The sequence below is a fragment of the Triticum dicoccoides genome, chromosome 5B (assembly GCF_002162155.2).
Source record: "Triticum dicoccoides isolate Atlit2015 ecotype Zavitan chromosome 5B, WEW_v2.0, whole genome shotgun sequence".
NCBI classification, from domain to species: domain Eukaryota; kingdom Viridiplantae; phylum Streptophyta; class Magnoliopsida; order Poales; family Poaceae; genus Triticum; species Triticum dicoccoides.
In genome coordinates, this window is record NC_041389.1 from 18519059 (window position 1) to 18535715 (window position 16657).

Genomic DNA, 16657 nt, shown 5'->3' on the forward strand with positions numbered 1-16657 from the left:
GAGGCCCGATTTGCAGTCATAAGACGCCGGTGAAGAGGGGAGTTGCATTTCAAAGCATCCACACCGGCCGTAGGTTTTTGGGGTGTTCGGAGCAGGTTAGTAATTGTGATCCTTGTGAAGGGTTAGTAGTGTTAAGTGTTCAGTGTTCATGGAGTACAATAGTGATTATGTATACAACTCTGTTTTGCCTCCTACTCCTTACTGTTAGCCGTAGATGTTAACTGAAGAATTAGGATTGTTAACTAAAGCAATAGATGTTACAAGTGGTTTATTTAAAAAAATTATGAATGGTCAAATCTTGAGTAATTGCACACATTTATCGTCGCGCAATGCCACGTCGGAAGAGGCCGACTGTGCAGCGCAGCCAATGGGGAGTGATGACACTATTTTGTCGATCAATAATTTTGGCTGGGCGCAGCAAAGGAGGCCACATGCACGCGGCCCAGCCCAGCACTCCATGCTCTCTCCATCCCCATACGCAACCTCTCCTCTTCTCGTTTCCCCTCTGCCTCACCGCCGCCGCCACTGCTTCCTCTTCACCCCCTGCATCCTCTCCCCTCCGCTGGTGCGGATGCTAGCCATACCGGCGAGGTGTCTCCCGGGCTCGGACAGCCTCCACAATGTTGGGTGCGCCGGCGAGGTGTCTTCTGCAGCGGCTGGCGGGCGTGTCAGTTCACTACTCATCTCGTCCATCTCCAAGCCTCCAATATGGTAAGTCCTCAATTCCTCTTCCTCAGTTCCTCACATTGTCAATCTTTCGTGGTTTGATTGAGTTTCAAAAAGGAAAAGTCTTGTTTTGATTGAGGTTCAAAATGAAGTAGAAAAAGCTTGGTTCAGTTTTGGTTGTCATGGATCCTTACCTGTATTCATGGGCGGATCTAACTTAAATGCATGTTTCTCTCTCTTTTTTTTTTACAGTAGCAGGCTAGCAAGATATCTTTATTAGGATCAGTGCCTATGGAGTATGCACTATGGATGTTTAAATTTGATTGCCGCTGGGTGCTGTAGCATGTACTGAAGTCTGAACTGTTGTTCTTATGTGTTTTGGGTAATTTGGGTGACGAATTTGATGCTTAGGTTAAATGTTTGTGGGTTTCTTGGGGAAAAAAATAGTGGTAGTTAATTTATTGGCATCGGTCAGCAGTTTGGACTGCTGGTTTAGGATCTGCATCGTTAAGGTCTTTAGTTAATTGCTCTGCTATCTGCAATCTTCAAAAGCAAAATGAAGCCTGGAGCATAACAGAGGAAACTAGATAAAAAAAACAGTACCGCAGGAGCAAAACGGTGCAGCGGATGATGCCAGCGTGAATGACGATTAACTTCTCTGACCTTGTGGTAGGCTGAATCTGAATCACATTAATGGGTGACCTTTCTCGTAATCCTTTTTCTGAAAGCAGTAAACAATGGCTTAGACTGGCATTTTGGTAGTTGTGTAAGCTGAAACATGAAGCTAAACTGAACAATTTACTGTCCTTTTTTCGCATGAGATCACATTTTGGTAGTTGCAAAGCCTAAACCATGATGCTTTTTGCTGCTTCTGTAGTCTCTAAGGAAGTTGTAAGATTATATACTTAAGCTAAGTTTCTTCTGCTTCAATAAAACACAGGTTGGTAGTTGCATAACTTGAACTATGATGCTTTCTTGCTGCTGTTGTCGTCTCTAATGGAATTGCGAGATAATTTAGTTAATCTCAATGGTCTGCACTCTAAATAAATCATAAGAGCCATTTAGAAGAAGATAGGGTACTATTATACATTGGCCATGTAATGTACATATTAAGACAACAGACAAAATTTAATTGTGATACTTCAGATTTGCAGAGTTTTTTGTTGTTGAAATTTCGTCCAGGTCATCCTCCTCTGTGGTTTTGCTGATTCCGACGGCATCTGCTTGACCTACAGGTCCTTTTCCCTCTCTCTCTCACCATGATCTGCACTTCCTGTGAGTTTCCTTTTATTTCGTCTCTCGTCATCTCCAAATGATTCTCGCATATCGTTGTATTGGCTTGAGTTTGTGGTACCTGCAGTTTATACCGGAACTTAATCATCTGGTCAGGATTCCATGCCCTTTTTTCTTGAGCTGATTTACTGCTTAATATCTGATGGGTAGTGCATTCTTTTGGTTGAAAATTATATTGTTTTATCAACCCATTGGCAATTCAGTACCAATAACAGGAATTTACTTTGCAGGATATCTGTGACATTTGTTCGCATTGGGTGTCAATGCTGGCGACGAAAAGATTATTAATGCTCTTATTGGGGTGTCAGTGTTGGAAGCTGCTCATGAGAAATATAACTTGAAGGTCCTCTGCAGTGCTACTTTTTTATTTACTGATTTTGGTTTTAGTTAAGAACAATAGGCAGTGATTCCATGCTTGTACTTGACCTCATGTGCTTCCTTTGACTTGATATCTCCTTTTTTAACTGTGAGAGTAATTAGTCGCATCATATATCACAAGGAATTCTACTAACCATGTAAAAGGCTTAATGACAAATTGAGTACAGATCTATCTGAATTTTTTTGTACACTGAAGCAGTTTCTAAGGTTTCATCTTCACCATCATCAGTCATATCGAAGACAGGTTTCCTGACAACTAGATACTTTAACTTTTATAGATTATATCATGGCCTCAGTGAAAACTTTAATAATTATATCTTTTAGTCATGTGTAATTTTGTCCTTCTTTCATCTGCTTGGCTGAAAATCATTTGTAGTTGTGTAAACTGCTTGATTTTATCCTCTTTCTTGCGAAAAATGGTTTGCTTGCAGAATATGCCCATTATTAAGATAATGTCTTATGTTGATAGGTAAGTTCAAAATTGGGTAGAGATATATCATTGCTACCTTTCCCTCCTTGTACACCTCCTTTGATTTTGCATCCTGTTAAAAATTTTGGTTAAATTTTGTAGCATGTTGACTTAATACAGTACAAGATATACTTACCTAAAATTTGATACACATGAGCTAATTGTGTGACCTTTTCCCTAACATTTTGACAGAGGAGCTAATTCTGTAGCATGATCTACGATTTCTGCTTCAACGCTCAACTTATCAAGTCAACAAATGTTCACTTTCAGGTATATGTCTATTCAATGTCGCGCCTCTTTTCCCCTGTTCCAAAAGTTTGCTTGATCGCGCCCACGCCATGGCCGTCGTGCTCCTTTTTGCTCTGCCTGTCAACCAGATCGGCCGATGAGGCAGTGGACCATGGAGGAAAGGAGGCCATCCATGGTGCGCGCATCCCCCACACTCGCTCGTCTTTTCCTCCTCGGCTCCGCGGACGCCGGGTGCTCGGGCATGGCCGCCGCCATGCCCTGCTCCTGCTGACCTTCATCAAAAGCGGATAACTGAGGGCTCTTCTGTTATCAAGCTGCTTCTTTTTTGTGCCAACAGTTGCAAGTTAACTTATTAATAGTTGGATACGGGCATATCTCAGATTTTGAGATTGGACAAAATACTGAATAAAATGGTAACTAGAGGAAAACAATTGCTCCTGATACATCATATCTGTATGATATTGTTGCTATAAGTCTCGGGAGGCGCGCACACCGAGGCCTGCACACTACAGAAACATTTTAGTCATTTAGTTTTCTTTCTTCGAAGTGCTATTTCTCTGTTTCTTTCCTAATAGTGGAACAAAATTACCGTTTCTTGGGCGTCATGTCACAAGGAGGACGTCGGGCTGCCCATTTTAGTGCACCATGCCACAAGTTCCAGAATATTATTTTGTCTCCTAATTAATGATTTTGCGACTACTTTCATTTAACAAGGCTTATGTGTGCATAAGTTTGTTACTGAATCTGGGAGATGTAGCTAAATATAGAATAAAATGTGCTTCTTTGCATTAGGCAGATGGAACTATTCAGTTTATACTTGTTGTTAATCTTCTGTGTATTGTGTATATATGGTGCATTCCTTATTTGGTTTGCACACCACAGAGTAAACTGAAATAAGGTAACTTGCATTTTGTCAAGGAGGTTTGGTTCTATTTTTTTTCTATGAAAAAATTAGTTCTTGACTTCTATGCCATCTTTCGTTGTTACAGGTATGAAGCCTTGTTTTACTATCCTCGGGATAAACATGTTTCAGATACTAAACAAGGGAACATCCGTGCCCTTTTGTGATGTTAACCATGTTAACCATCTTACGCCAGGGCCGACGAGGAAGAGGACCGGCGGAGTGGGGTTCGACAAGGTGGCGGTGGTTACTTTGTATATCCTGTTGGTTTGTGGTTATGTAATTCCTATAGCTGTAACTTTTGCGCATTCATAAGGCCTTTATAGAATGCTAAAAGCTTCAGACCTTTGCATCAACCAAAGCTTACTCTTAGAAACTTGGTTTAAGTTAAATTTGCTCCAAGTAATTAAGGATATTAGGCCTCTACAAGAAAAGTAAGAATCTGAATCCGTAAGTAATTATAACCACTCAAGTGTGATATTCTTGTGTTGCTTAAATTTCCAGTTAAGATATCTTTTTGATATAGATTGCCGGGTTCCGTTCTCACATAAAACTCCCAGTTTTGTGATCAGCATGTACCTGTATATGATGTTTCTGCTAGAAGCTCTGCTTACTTTGATGTACATCTCTTTTTCTGAAAAAGTCACTAACAATTTGTTTGGCTGAATATCTTATGTCAACTGGATTCCATCTCTATTTCTGTAAATCTCTTTCCTGAAAAGGTCAGTGAAAAGGTGGTGTGAAGTGAGGGGATGTAGAGATGGATGAGGACGTTGGCAGGAAGTAGTTGCAGCTCGACGGCCGGAAGCAGCAGCTCGTCCTCTGCTAGGTCTTCACCTCCGCCCTTAGTCTACCTTTAGCAGCGGCCAGTTATACTCAGCTTCGTTGCTCCCACTCCTGTTCCTCGCTCTTTCTTATATAGGTTTCCATTTAATGGCAGCTCTCTCTCCTTTTTCCATCTCTCTGTTTTGTAGATAGCAGAGCAACCTATCATATATACACACTGAAATTGATCTGTTGTAAGCTTATTCAGATTTTATTTCTTTCTTATTGATTCATCAAGGAATGGTTGTAATGAATATTTTATATGACTACATCCAAGGGAGCAAGAAATCGTGATGTTATACCATACGCCCATGTTGATGTACATGAGTGAGACTGGTAATCAAATAATGTGCGACATAAAATAAGTGCACACAGTCCCGTCCTAGGAGGCGCCACCAGGTGGCGCCCCAGCCTCTAGTTATGTTTAATTGGCATGGTTTCTAGCTGCTTGTAGCAAGCAGTACACGCATAATTATGTTTGTGAACTATATGAACTGCTTAAATCCTGAATAATTGATTATAATTCTTGTTGTAATATTTATTTGGTTAATCAGGGAGGTTACAGCTGTGGTCTTGTTGAGTGGGTTGACCCAGAATGGCCAGAGCCACTTAAGAATGCTCTGCGCAAGCTTTGGGATATGTATGAGCAGAGCCAAGAGCAGATCAAGGTTAAAGAAGATGTGATTGCCCTGCTAGAAGAAGAGAAGCGTCTGATGCAGGCAAAACAGAAGAGTGTTCAGGAAAGTGCCGCTGATCAGGTTGCACCTGATGCTAATGAAATCAAGACCGATCTTGAGAAGGAGAATATGTCACTGAAGGGAGAGGTAGAGCTGCTGAAGAAGATCCAGGCCACTCAGGCTGAACTCATTAGCAAATGGAGGAAAGATGCACATGTTGATGAAGTAAATCAGCAGAAGAAAAGGCTTGAGTTTGCCATATCTGACCTTTTGAAGGATGGAGAGGCCAACAAGTCTAAGCTGAAGAGAATCAGGGCTATATGTGATGAGTGATTGCAATAATTATGTATGGTGCTTATTTATAATAGAAGGAATGGTTGGAAATTATGTATGGTTCTTATTTATGGTACTTGTTGTAATCCAAGATTTGGTATTTCATGGCACTGGTTAAATTTTAATCTGCCATGTGATGCTACTTGTTGTAATCCAAGGTTTGGTATTTGATGGCACTTGATAAAGTTTAGTATGAACTATGATGGTATCAACTCATGTAGGGTTAACCCTACCCCTCGACAACCGTCGAGGATGCCATCAACTCATGTAGGGTTAACCCTACCCCTCAACAACACCATGATCATTTCAGCATGGTCATTTGAGGACAAAATTCAGCAACACACATATGGATCATAATAATAGTGCATAAAGTATCATATGGATCATAATAACAGTGCATAACATCATATGGATCATAATAAAAGTGCATAAAGTATCATAACAGCAAGATCATTACATGAGTTTCTTGCTCCATAACATCAGACCAACATAAGTTGTTCCAAAATATCATGTTTAGGCATACCAACATCAGACCAACAGGAATAATGATCAACAAGGAAGCATTAGTTCCCTGAAGCATAAAAGTAATCTTTGAGCCTGGATGGTTTTTCCTCTGTCTTGGTGGCAAGAAGAGTGTTGCTGGAGTAGCTGCTGCTGTTGAAGCTCTCCTTGTTGCTGCACCAGATGTTGCTGCTGCTGGAGCTCCAATAGAATCTTGTGTAGGAACAGAGCACTTTGCTCTTTCACTGGACTGACTTGGATAGAGCACACCTGCATCATCTATATCATATACTTTAGGTGAACCAATCTCTGAAATAGGTATCTGCTTCTCAACTTCATCTCCATTGTTGATGTGCAACTGTGGCCTAAGTGATGTTCTTCCTTTCATAATTGTGATAGTGATACACCTTTTCTCCTCATATAATTCCAGCATTTCTTCTACATCTTCAGCACATTTAATCAGCTGCATTCCTTCCATTCCTAAACCATCTTCCTTCACATAGTACATGGAGTCCTTCTCATCATACCCCTCTGTCCCAATAAGAGCTAAAAGATTGATGTAGGTAATATCTGATTGACATAAGGTCCTTTCCAAATTATCACAACCATGGAAATGAAACCGAACATCCCATATGTCATCATCTAGACTGCAAACACAAAACAGAGCACATCATATTCAGTTAACAATATATTCAGCTCATTGTAATTCAGTTAACAGTACACTACATCAACACCAAATAAGTTAACTGACAATTCAATCTACTCTAAATTCAGTGTATACCATATTCAAATAAATGCAGTTAACAGTACACTGAATCAATTTAAGTTTTCAATATTGCAGAATCAATAAATTGATTAAATTCAGTTCAGTTAACTGAAATCTAGTGAACCAAATTACAGTAATTATCCTCAACAAAAAATTTGGACTGCTTGTTCAGATCTGAAACCAATATTTCTAAACCCTAGTTCCTAAACTGTAGAAATAGCGACACAGATTTATAAATCATAGTTCCTAAACAGCAGTGACAACACAAATTTATAAACCATAGTTCCTAAATAGCAGTGGAAACCCTAATTTCTAACACATAATGCAAATAAATGTACAAATAGCGACACATAACTCACTCTACGCCGCCAAGACCAGAAGTGAAGTTCTGGCTGTCATGCGGATTCGCCTTCCAGATCTGCGCCAACCTTGTCGCCGCTGACATCTCGATGTTGTAGCTGCCGTGTTCCTGGGAGAGCTCATCTCCACTGTCGCACGCGGCCGCACCAGGGACAAGCGTGCTGCGCGCACACTGAACATGGGAGAAAGATTTGTCCCCGCCGTCGAGGGAAGAGGAGTTCCCGCGGTCGTCCCTGCCATCTACGGCAGAGCTGCCGCCGCCGCCGTCGGCGGCCATGGGTTAACACGACGGGGGTGAGCGGGAAGGAGGCGGCGCACTTGGATTTGGGGGGAGTGGGGGGAATGGTCGACCTGGTTCGACCCGGTAGGGTTTTGTCTTGCGCTGTCTAACGGCGCTTGACGGGCGCCGTGTGGAGGCGGGCCACGTGGCACCTGATAGCAGGCCCTGGGCGTCAGGTTTGCCCTCAAACGGGGCTGATCGAGCAATCAGCGTTTTTTGCAAACTGTTAGCACAATAGTGGTGATTTTTTGCAAAAAAAACGAAAGGTGGTGGTTTTCTGATTTCGCGTCCCCAAATGTGGTGGTTTTTTGCAATTTACTCTAATTATTCTGCATAGCACAATAATTAATTCAGCCTCAGTTGTTCTGCTTAGTAGTAAATTATTCTGCAAAACTATAACTAGTTCTGCCCCAGTTATTCTGCATAACTACAACTAGTTCCGCTTCAGTGACCCAGCATAACAATCCCAGACTTCTCTTCTTGATAATAATATCTGGTCTTGCCACTATCCATGTCGACATGCTGCTACAGAATCGTAAAATTCAACCGTCTTTTTCCCAGAAAGACTGAAAATTTTCATCGACTGATACGCATCTTAGCAAACACCTTTAGAAACCCAACACTGCACGCATGAAACCCTCGCCCGGAGATCCCATCCATCCATCTAACTGTCGACCACCACCGCAAGAACTCTCGCAGCGAACTTACCCCGCACAGAAAGATTTAAACCCCTAGCGCCTAGCCCGCCACACCTAGGGCGGAGCGGCCCAATCTCACGACGGCGGCGCGGCGAGCCCATCTGATTAAAGAACAACCGTGGGTTAGAAACAACCCACCGAGGACGGGGATCAAGGCGAGGTGGGCCGGCATGGCATAGAGGAGGAGGATGAGGAGCACGGAGGGGAACCGATCGAATAGGAGAGGGAGGGGCTGGCCTTGATGGCGTGGGAGTAGGGCTGGAGCGGCGTCGTCCATGGCCTTCCCTTTGCTGTTCCAGTCGCCAGGACGGCAGCGACCTTGTCGAGGAGGACGGCAGCGGCCTCCGGGCGCGGTCGTCGGAGGCACTGCGGAGCTCGTCGCCTCGCGAGCCACAGGGCGCGGCGGCCGCTGCCAAGGGGCGCGGGGAGGGCGGGCTTGCTGGAGCTTGTGGTGAGGAGCCGGGGACGGCGGCGGGATTGGAGATGAATCATGGGGGAGCTGGAGTGGATCTCCAGCCAGCGGGATTGGAGAGGAATCGGGGGAGGGAGAGGAATGGAGTGGATCTCCGTCTAGTGAGTGGAGGTGGAGGCCGTGGTTGGGGTTGTGGTCGCCGGCGGTGTTGAAGTGGTGAGCGCCGCCCCCGAAACCCTAGCCACGGGGAGCATGGAGAAGAACCAGACGGCCTTGAGGGGAGGGTCCGGGTAGGAGGTGAGGCCACGGGAGAAGAGGGAGCGGAGGGTTGGGGCTCGGGGGTCGGCGACGGCGATCAGTGAAGGAGGCGCCGGCGATCGGTGAGGGAGGCGGCGGAATTGGATCTGGATCGAGGGACTGAGGGGGAAGGGTGTGCCACGCCCGTGACTGAGGGAACGAGGGAGAGGTGCTGGATTGAGGGACTGCGGGAGGGTGTGGACGTCTCAGGTCGAGTACAGTGGGGGTGATCCGTGGGCTGCCTCCTGATTGGTTCGAAATATGAGGTATTTAAAATTATTTCTTAGACCTAAAAACAGGGTATTTTGTGAAACAGCTGCCAAAACTATTTTGCAAAATGGCATCACTAAAATTTTCACGTAATTTAGACCACATTTTATGGGTGATAACCAATTTGTATGCATTTCCGATCCTTCTAGCTATTTTTTGTCATTTAAAAAAGTTCTCGTTGATTCAGCAGGAAGCGGGTTAAATTTGAACCGCAACCCCCTCATAGTTTGCTCATGATTTTTTCCAAAAAACATTTTTAGGTACAAAAGTAGCTATTTCATTAGAGAAACACCAAAAGTTTTTCAACATTCAACCACTAGCTAGGAACGGTCATTCCCGCCGTTTTGACCGCATTTTGAAACGGGCATAAAAAATTCAAAAAAATCAAAAAATGAAAAACCTTCGCATTGTGTCATTACATGTGACCAAGATACCAAAAGTAATAATAAGCTTGTAATACGGCAATTCTTTTAAAAAAGTGTTCTCAGAAATGAGCTATCATGCGTGAAGATTCATGGCTTTCAAGCCAAATGATTAATCTTATGGCCACATTCATGGCATAGTTTGTTCAAATGATCTAATATTGTGCACAAGGGTGCATCTTGGAATTCCAAACAATGTTGTCTAAGGGAGTTTTCATTTTCTTTGCACGGAAAATTCATTTTCCATTTTTCAAGTGCCCGAAATGAGGTTTTTTTGTGAAGGACCTACCATATATTTGTTGCAAAATTGTACCAAATAAATTTTCTAAAATACTAGGACATATTTAATGCACAATTGACCAAATGGTTGGGTGTAAAAAGTTTTGATCCACCTCTCGTGGAAAAGACAAATTCCCGCTGATTCAGGAGGAAGCGAGTCAAATTTGAACTGCAGCTGCCTCATGGTTTGATCTTTATTTTTTCCAAAAATCATTTCTAGGTACATAAGTATCTATTTAATCAAAGAAACACCAAAAAATTCCAAGATTCAACCACTAGTTAGGAACGGTCATTCCCGCCATTTTGACCGCATTTTGAAACGGGCATAAAAAATTCAAAAAAATCAAAAAAATGGAAAACCTCCGCATTGTGTCACTATATGTGACCAAGTTTCCAGAAAAAATAATAAACTTGTAATATGGTAATTATTTTTAAAAAGTATTCTCAGAAATGAGCTATCATGTGTGAAGATTCATGGCTTTCAAGCCAAATGATCAATTTTATGGCCACATTCATGGCATAGTTTGTTCAAATGATCTCATATTGTGCACAAGGGTGCATCTTGGAATTCCAAACAATGTTGCCTAAGGGAGTTTTCACTTTCATTGCACAAAAGAGCAATTTTCCATTTTTCGAGTGCCCCAAATGAGGTTTTTTGTGAAGGACCTACCAAATAATTATTGCAAAATTGTACCAAATCATTTTTATAAAATACTAGGCCATATTTAATGCACAATTGACCAAATGGATGGGTGTAAAAAGTTTTGATCCACCTCTGGTGAAAAAGACAAATTCCCGCCGATTCAGCTCGAAGCGGGTCAAATTTGAACTGCAGCTGCCTCATAGTTTTCTATTTATTTTTTCTAAAAATCATTTTTAGGTACATAAGTATCTATTTAATCAGAGAAACATGAAAACGTTTTCCAAGATTCAACCACTAGCTAGGAATGGTCAAGCCCGCCATTTTGACCGCATTTTGAAACTGACATAAAAAATTCAAAAAAATCAAAAAATTGGAAAACCTTCGCATTGTGTCATTATATGTGACCAAGTTTCCAGAAAAAATAATAAACTTGTAATACGGAAATTATTTTAAAAAAGTGTTCTAAAAAATGAGCTATCATGCGTGAAGATTCATGGCTTTCAAGCCAAATGATCAATCTTATGGCCACATTCATGGCATAGTTTGTTCAAATGATCTCATATTGTGCACAAGGGTGCATCTTGGAATGGCAAACAATGTTGCCTAAGGAAGTTTTCATTTTCTTTGCACAGAAAATTCATTTTCCATTTTTTGAGTGCCTGAAATAAGTTTTTTTATGAAGGACCTACCATATATTCGTTGCAAAATTGGACCAAATAAATTTTATAAAATACTAGGCCATATTTAATGCACAATTGACAAAATGGTTGGGTGTCAAAAGTTTTGATCCACCTCTGGTGAAAAGGACAAATTCCCGCCGATTCAGTTGGAAGTGGGTCAAATTTGAACTGCAGTTGCCTCATAGTTTGCTATTTATTTTTTCCAAAAATCATTTCTAGTTACATAAGTACCTATTTAATCATAAATACATGGTTTGGTGGCGATACGTCGAGGTTTGGACGGTGGCCGAGGGCCCCAACTCTAGAGCGCATAAACTCGCATGCCCGCCGTGTGGTCACCGCGTGACCGTGGCGTTGCCATGTGTTCTGGGCTGCCTAGGCATGTATAGTGGGTTGGGCACTCCCCAAGTAGGTGCTAGGAAGAAAATCACAACATATGATTCTCACGAGGAGACCGATCGATGCTCAAACATGAATAAGTAGCCAAGTGTTCGATTAGCGGTATGGGAAATGCACATAGCTAATGGGTGTGAGTTTTGGTTGAGGATGATCAATTACTAAGAAGACCGTCTTCACAAAGTTTCAGCTCAAAAGGAGGATCCTAGGTGGTACTTGCTTTGCAAAGTACCACACTGGACATAAATACGAATGTTGAAGCCGGGCTCAAAATAATGAATGGACTGAGCTGGCATTTGGTGGAGGACGGTTATTTGGGTAGAGGAAAGCACTGTAGAAAATGGATATCATTTGGACATGCCAAAGTTGTACTTCCTTCACAAAGTGTTTTTCTGAACAAAATAGGAAAATAAATATTTTTGAATTATTTTTGAACTACGCAAGGAAGGTTTTTTACATATGTGACGAAGATATGACCCAAAGAAATTATGAGATTTTTTGGGAATTTTGGGAATGACAGAAATATAGGTTGCTTCACAACCTAGGGCAAAAACTGCCACATGGACATGACACATAGGCAAAACTGATGAGGTGACGCCTAGTCATAGTAACCCACCACAATTTACAAGGTTATGACCATCTATATTGGTCATGATCAGCTAGAAATAAGGCAGCGGACATGTGTTATCTGCTTTATGACCATTTCGTGTAAGGAAATTACGACCTTTCTAACCAAAATGGTCGTTATTGTTTAGGGTTTGGAGCCTCCCGAACAGCTTTTGACCAATTGGTCTGAAATGGTCATATATCTATGACCAATTCCTCCAGGGTCACTGACAGAAGGTCACTAGTTGACATATTTCTTGTAGTGGAGACGGTCGGGTTTTCTTTCGTCCTACAAAGAAAGAAAGGCCCCAAGGAGTATAGGGTTTCCCCGCCACCTGCTGGCGCCGCCGTCGATCTTTCTCGTCTCTTATGGCCTTAGGACCATGGAGGCACAGTGGATCTAGTGTTTGATCTTTCTCATCTTTTTTTTCTGTTTAGGGTTTGTGTCCTTCTTGGGAAGGCGAAGCGACAATGTCTCCCTGAAGATGGAATAAGATTCTCCCCTCCTAGCCCCCGTCCCGGCGGTGTATCTCATGTCGTTGGAGGGAGTGTGAAGGTGTGCCTTCGACGGATCTCGTCGGATTTGATCGGTTCTTGTTTTCGGTTGATCCCATCTTCGTTCGTCAATATTCATGTGTCTACAAGTTGGATCCTTTCAATGTATGCTTCTCTTCATTAGCGGTTGTTGTTGTTTTAGTGCGCTGGGCCGTTGAGGCCTTAGCATGACAACTTCCCGACTGTCTACTACAACAAGATTTTCCCGGCTCTGACGAGGGACAGGTGATAACAACCACTCCAGTGCTTGTAGTCGTCGCTAGGTGGTCTACATACATGGATGTATTTTTCTTTACTTCTCGTGTTTTTTGTAAAGCCATGATGTTTGATTAATAGATCGGAAATTTTTCCCAAAAAAAGAAGATGATTGGTTGGGCTTTGTTCTTCTTGAAATTTGTATTGATACATTGTATGTTGTCTAGGTGCATCGTTTTAAAGCAAAGAAATGATCGATGCAATTTTTCCCTTTAAAAAAACAAAAGCAATTAAATGCATTACTTTAAGGCTCTCATGGATTGCAACCAACCTTAGGACTAATCACATAATAAAGGTATTCTCGCATACCGATCTACTGGAGGACTATTCAGCTCATGCCATTACCTACCACACAGTTCTCTTATAAAAAGCAACAATTCTCTAAGCAGACGACGAATAGCTTAGTTGTCATTTTATTTGTTTTGTTTTAGAATTATCCAATTCCAATCCGTCCATTATTTGTTGTGTCTCTGCATGCTATGAATTAGAATTTGTAGCTCTAGGAAAAGAAGGCACCGGGAATCACAAATGAATCACTATTGTAGATTAGCCCTATGTCGACTGGTTTCCACATACTTATAGTCATCTTCTCACTAGTGGTGCACTTCCGCTGATGAGTGTAGTGATGCCCATTACCAGAGTTAAACTTGATGCTAGACGAGGGATCCTTTAATGGTGGGCTTATGGCTGCCCAATATAGTAAAGCGGCGACCATATGTCATTTTTATTCATTCCATTGCTAGGTTCTGTGAACTGGCGGAAAAACTACTTCCCACCCATTAGAGGAGACTCCATCATGTTGAAGGGCATTCTAGTGTCCAGCATGATGCGGTGAGGAGGCATAAGTTGTTGTTTCCCCATGATTAGAATAAGAGGCAAGGCATGAAGAGGATGAATATGTTTTTGAATCTATGAATGATGTTACACGTGACACAAGGAATAATTGAGTTGAAATTGTGCATAACGATCACCTATTGGTGGTGGTAGACTCTGAGGATGAAAGAGATGTTACCAAGCGCCCACACACACACACACACACACACACACACACACACACACACACACACACACACACACACACACACACAAAGCGACACCACATGCTCATGCGCACACATACACACATAATATCTTCAAACCTATTTTAAATGATACCATGGTTTACTAAGTACCATACGCACACTACTGTGAAAAAATAGTGGCCAAAATGACATTTGAAAGACCATATCACATCATGATCTTAATGTCTTGAACATTCTACTTCTATCGGTTTGTGGGTGTAATTGTTGTGTGGGTATAGAAGGGTTGTTTGATTTTATTTACTCTAATAATAGCTTTTTTTTAGAATAACCGTATCACTATTCAATTCCTCAAAATCGGCATGACCCATTTCTTCTCATCTTTTGGTTCTTCAAGTATGGGTCGCAAGCTTTTATCCATTCAATGCATACATTGGATCAGAGCATTTAGACATCTAAGCTTAGAGCGCCAGTATCAAATTCGTCAGACAAATGGGAGCATCTGCTTTGAGAAATAACGGAAACTATTTTGGCAGGTGCGGTCCTGCTAACAGCCCAATTGGAGAAAATCATAACCCACGGCAAATCACATGCCCACGATCGTAAAATTTAACCGTCTCTGTCCACCTCAATGTGCTACTGGACCACTAGTTCATCTGCCAGACCATGGAATGTGTGGCAACCTTTGCGGGTGAGTCCGGTTCAAGGGTTGCGAAGCAAACATCTAAAGGAAGTACTCGATCTCACCAAGACACAAAATTACAGAAACTAAAATGGCATAGAGGAACAGAAGAGTAGTGCACTCTTTATTAATGAATCTCGTCAACTATATGCATAATGCTTATCTCCTCTTTCTATAAGCCAAATGTAGTGAGGAAATGCTAATTAATGCTAAAGTAGAGGGACTTAGAGCAACTCCAACGCGCCGACTCAAACGTACGCGCGTTTTGTCCGCCCCTTTTTGTGTTTGGATTAGCAACGTGCCCAACACGCGGACGCATTTTTGTCCTCACGGGCAGTTTGCGGCCATTTTTTATCTTTTTTTGTGGCATATCAATAAAATTCGGCCTAATTAATCATAAAGGTGTTTCATCTCCTATGCAGGTAATTCATATATGCTCGCGATGGCTCCGTATGTGGTCTATCCTGCAGAGGCCGGAGGACAGAGACCTTTTTATGATGGCTTCTACCCGGTTGGAGTGCTCGGTCAGGGACATTTTTTACCCCCATGGATGGCGGTGTGACCTTCGGATTGGACCGGCATCACCTTAGGCCTCTTTTATCTTTTTTCGCTACTGCTGGCGTTTTTTGCCTTTTTATTTTGGCTTCTAGTACTTTAAAACTTTGGCTGTGTGCATCTAGCTATGCAGAGGCAGGGTGATCTTTGATGCGGTTGTATCAACTCGATATTTCAATTCAATGAAAAGCCCTTTATCGAAGAAAAAAGTTTACATAATTCAGACAAAATACAAATATCTCGTAGTGTCACAACCAAATAAATATCTCATTGTTTACAAGCCAAATAAAAATAAAATTGTCTCAAATACATTTGAAAGAAAAAATAGTCGATACATCTATTGTTGCAAACGTGAGCCTACATATGCTTAACCAAATCATCACTGTGAGTTTCCCAATCACGCATTTGATGATGAAATTTGGTGAGCTGTGCAAACGTGGCTGCTCCTTCATGCTCAGGCACAACATTGTCACCCTAAAACTGAAACCCTTGATCGTAGATTTCATCCGGACGCTCGTCCTCTACAATCATGTTGTGCTTAATCACACAAGCAGTCATCACCTCCCACAACTTGTTTGTGCTTCAAGTTCTAGAAGGATACTGAACAATGCCCCATCGAGATCAAAGAACAATGAAGGCATGCTCCACATCCTTCCAGCACACTCTTGTGCTCAGGAAAATCTCTTCCTCTTCTCTCATACAGGGTTGGGGATTGTCTTCACAAGGGTGGTCCACTGAAGATAGATACCGTCAGCTAGCTAGTATCCTTTCTTGTAGTGGTGTCCAATGATCTCAACATTGACCTCCAGACAGTTGCCTTCTTCAAACCTTCCAAACACCGGAGAGCATTGAAGCACGTTGATGTCGTTGTGAGATCTGGCCATGTCGAAGAAAGGATGCCAAATCTGGAGATCTTGTGAAGCCACGGCCTCAAATATGACAGTGCAAGGTTTGACATGCCCCCATTTTTTTGAAAAGGGGGGTTCGCCCCAGTCTCTGCATCAGAACGATGCATACGGGCAATAATATTAATAAGCAAAAGGCCCAACATAAGTCTTCATGTCTCGAACAAAGAACAAAAAAAAGGCTCACAAAGAGCTAAACAGTAATAGAAAAGCAACAACCGGCTGGCATAAAAAGGTATGAGCACTACATGCCTATCCTATTACATGACCGCCATCCAAACCGGT

The 16657-nt window shown here is 42.1% G+C and overlaps 1 long non-coding RNA gene across 2 annotated transcripts; it reads left to right on the forward strand.

Annotated features, from left to right (window-relative positions):
* Positions 1 to 439: 439 nt before the first annotated feature.
* On the forward strand, positions 440 to 5862 carry LOC119307098. 2 transcript variants are annotated; one of them, XR_005149150.1, is made up of 3 exons: positions 440 to 711; positions 1219 to 1901; positions 2190 to 5862. It is a non-coding gene; the product is annotated as an uncharacterized LOC119307098 (long non-coding RNA). The 2 variants fall into 2 exon arrangements; XR_005149149.1 differs by having other exon boundaries at positions 440 to 1901; positions 2190 to 3076; positions 3184 to 5859.
* Positions 5863 to 16657: the final 10795 nt, after the last annotated feature.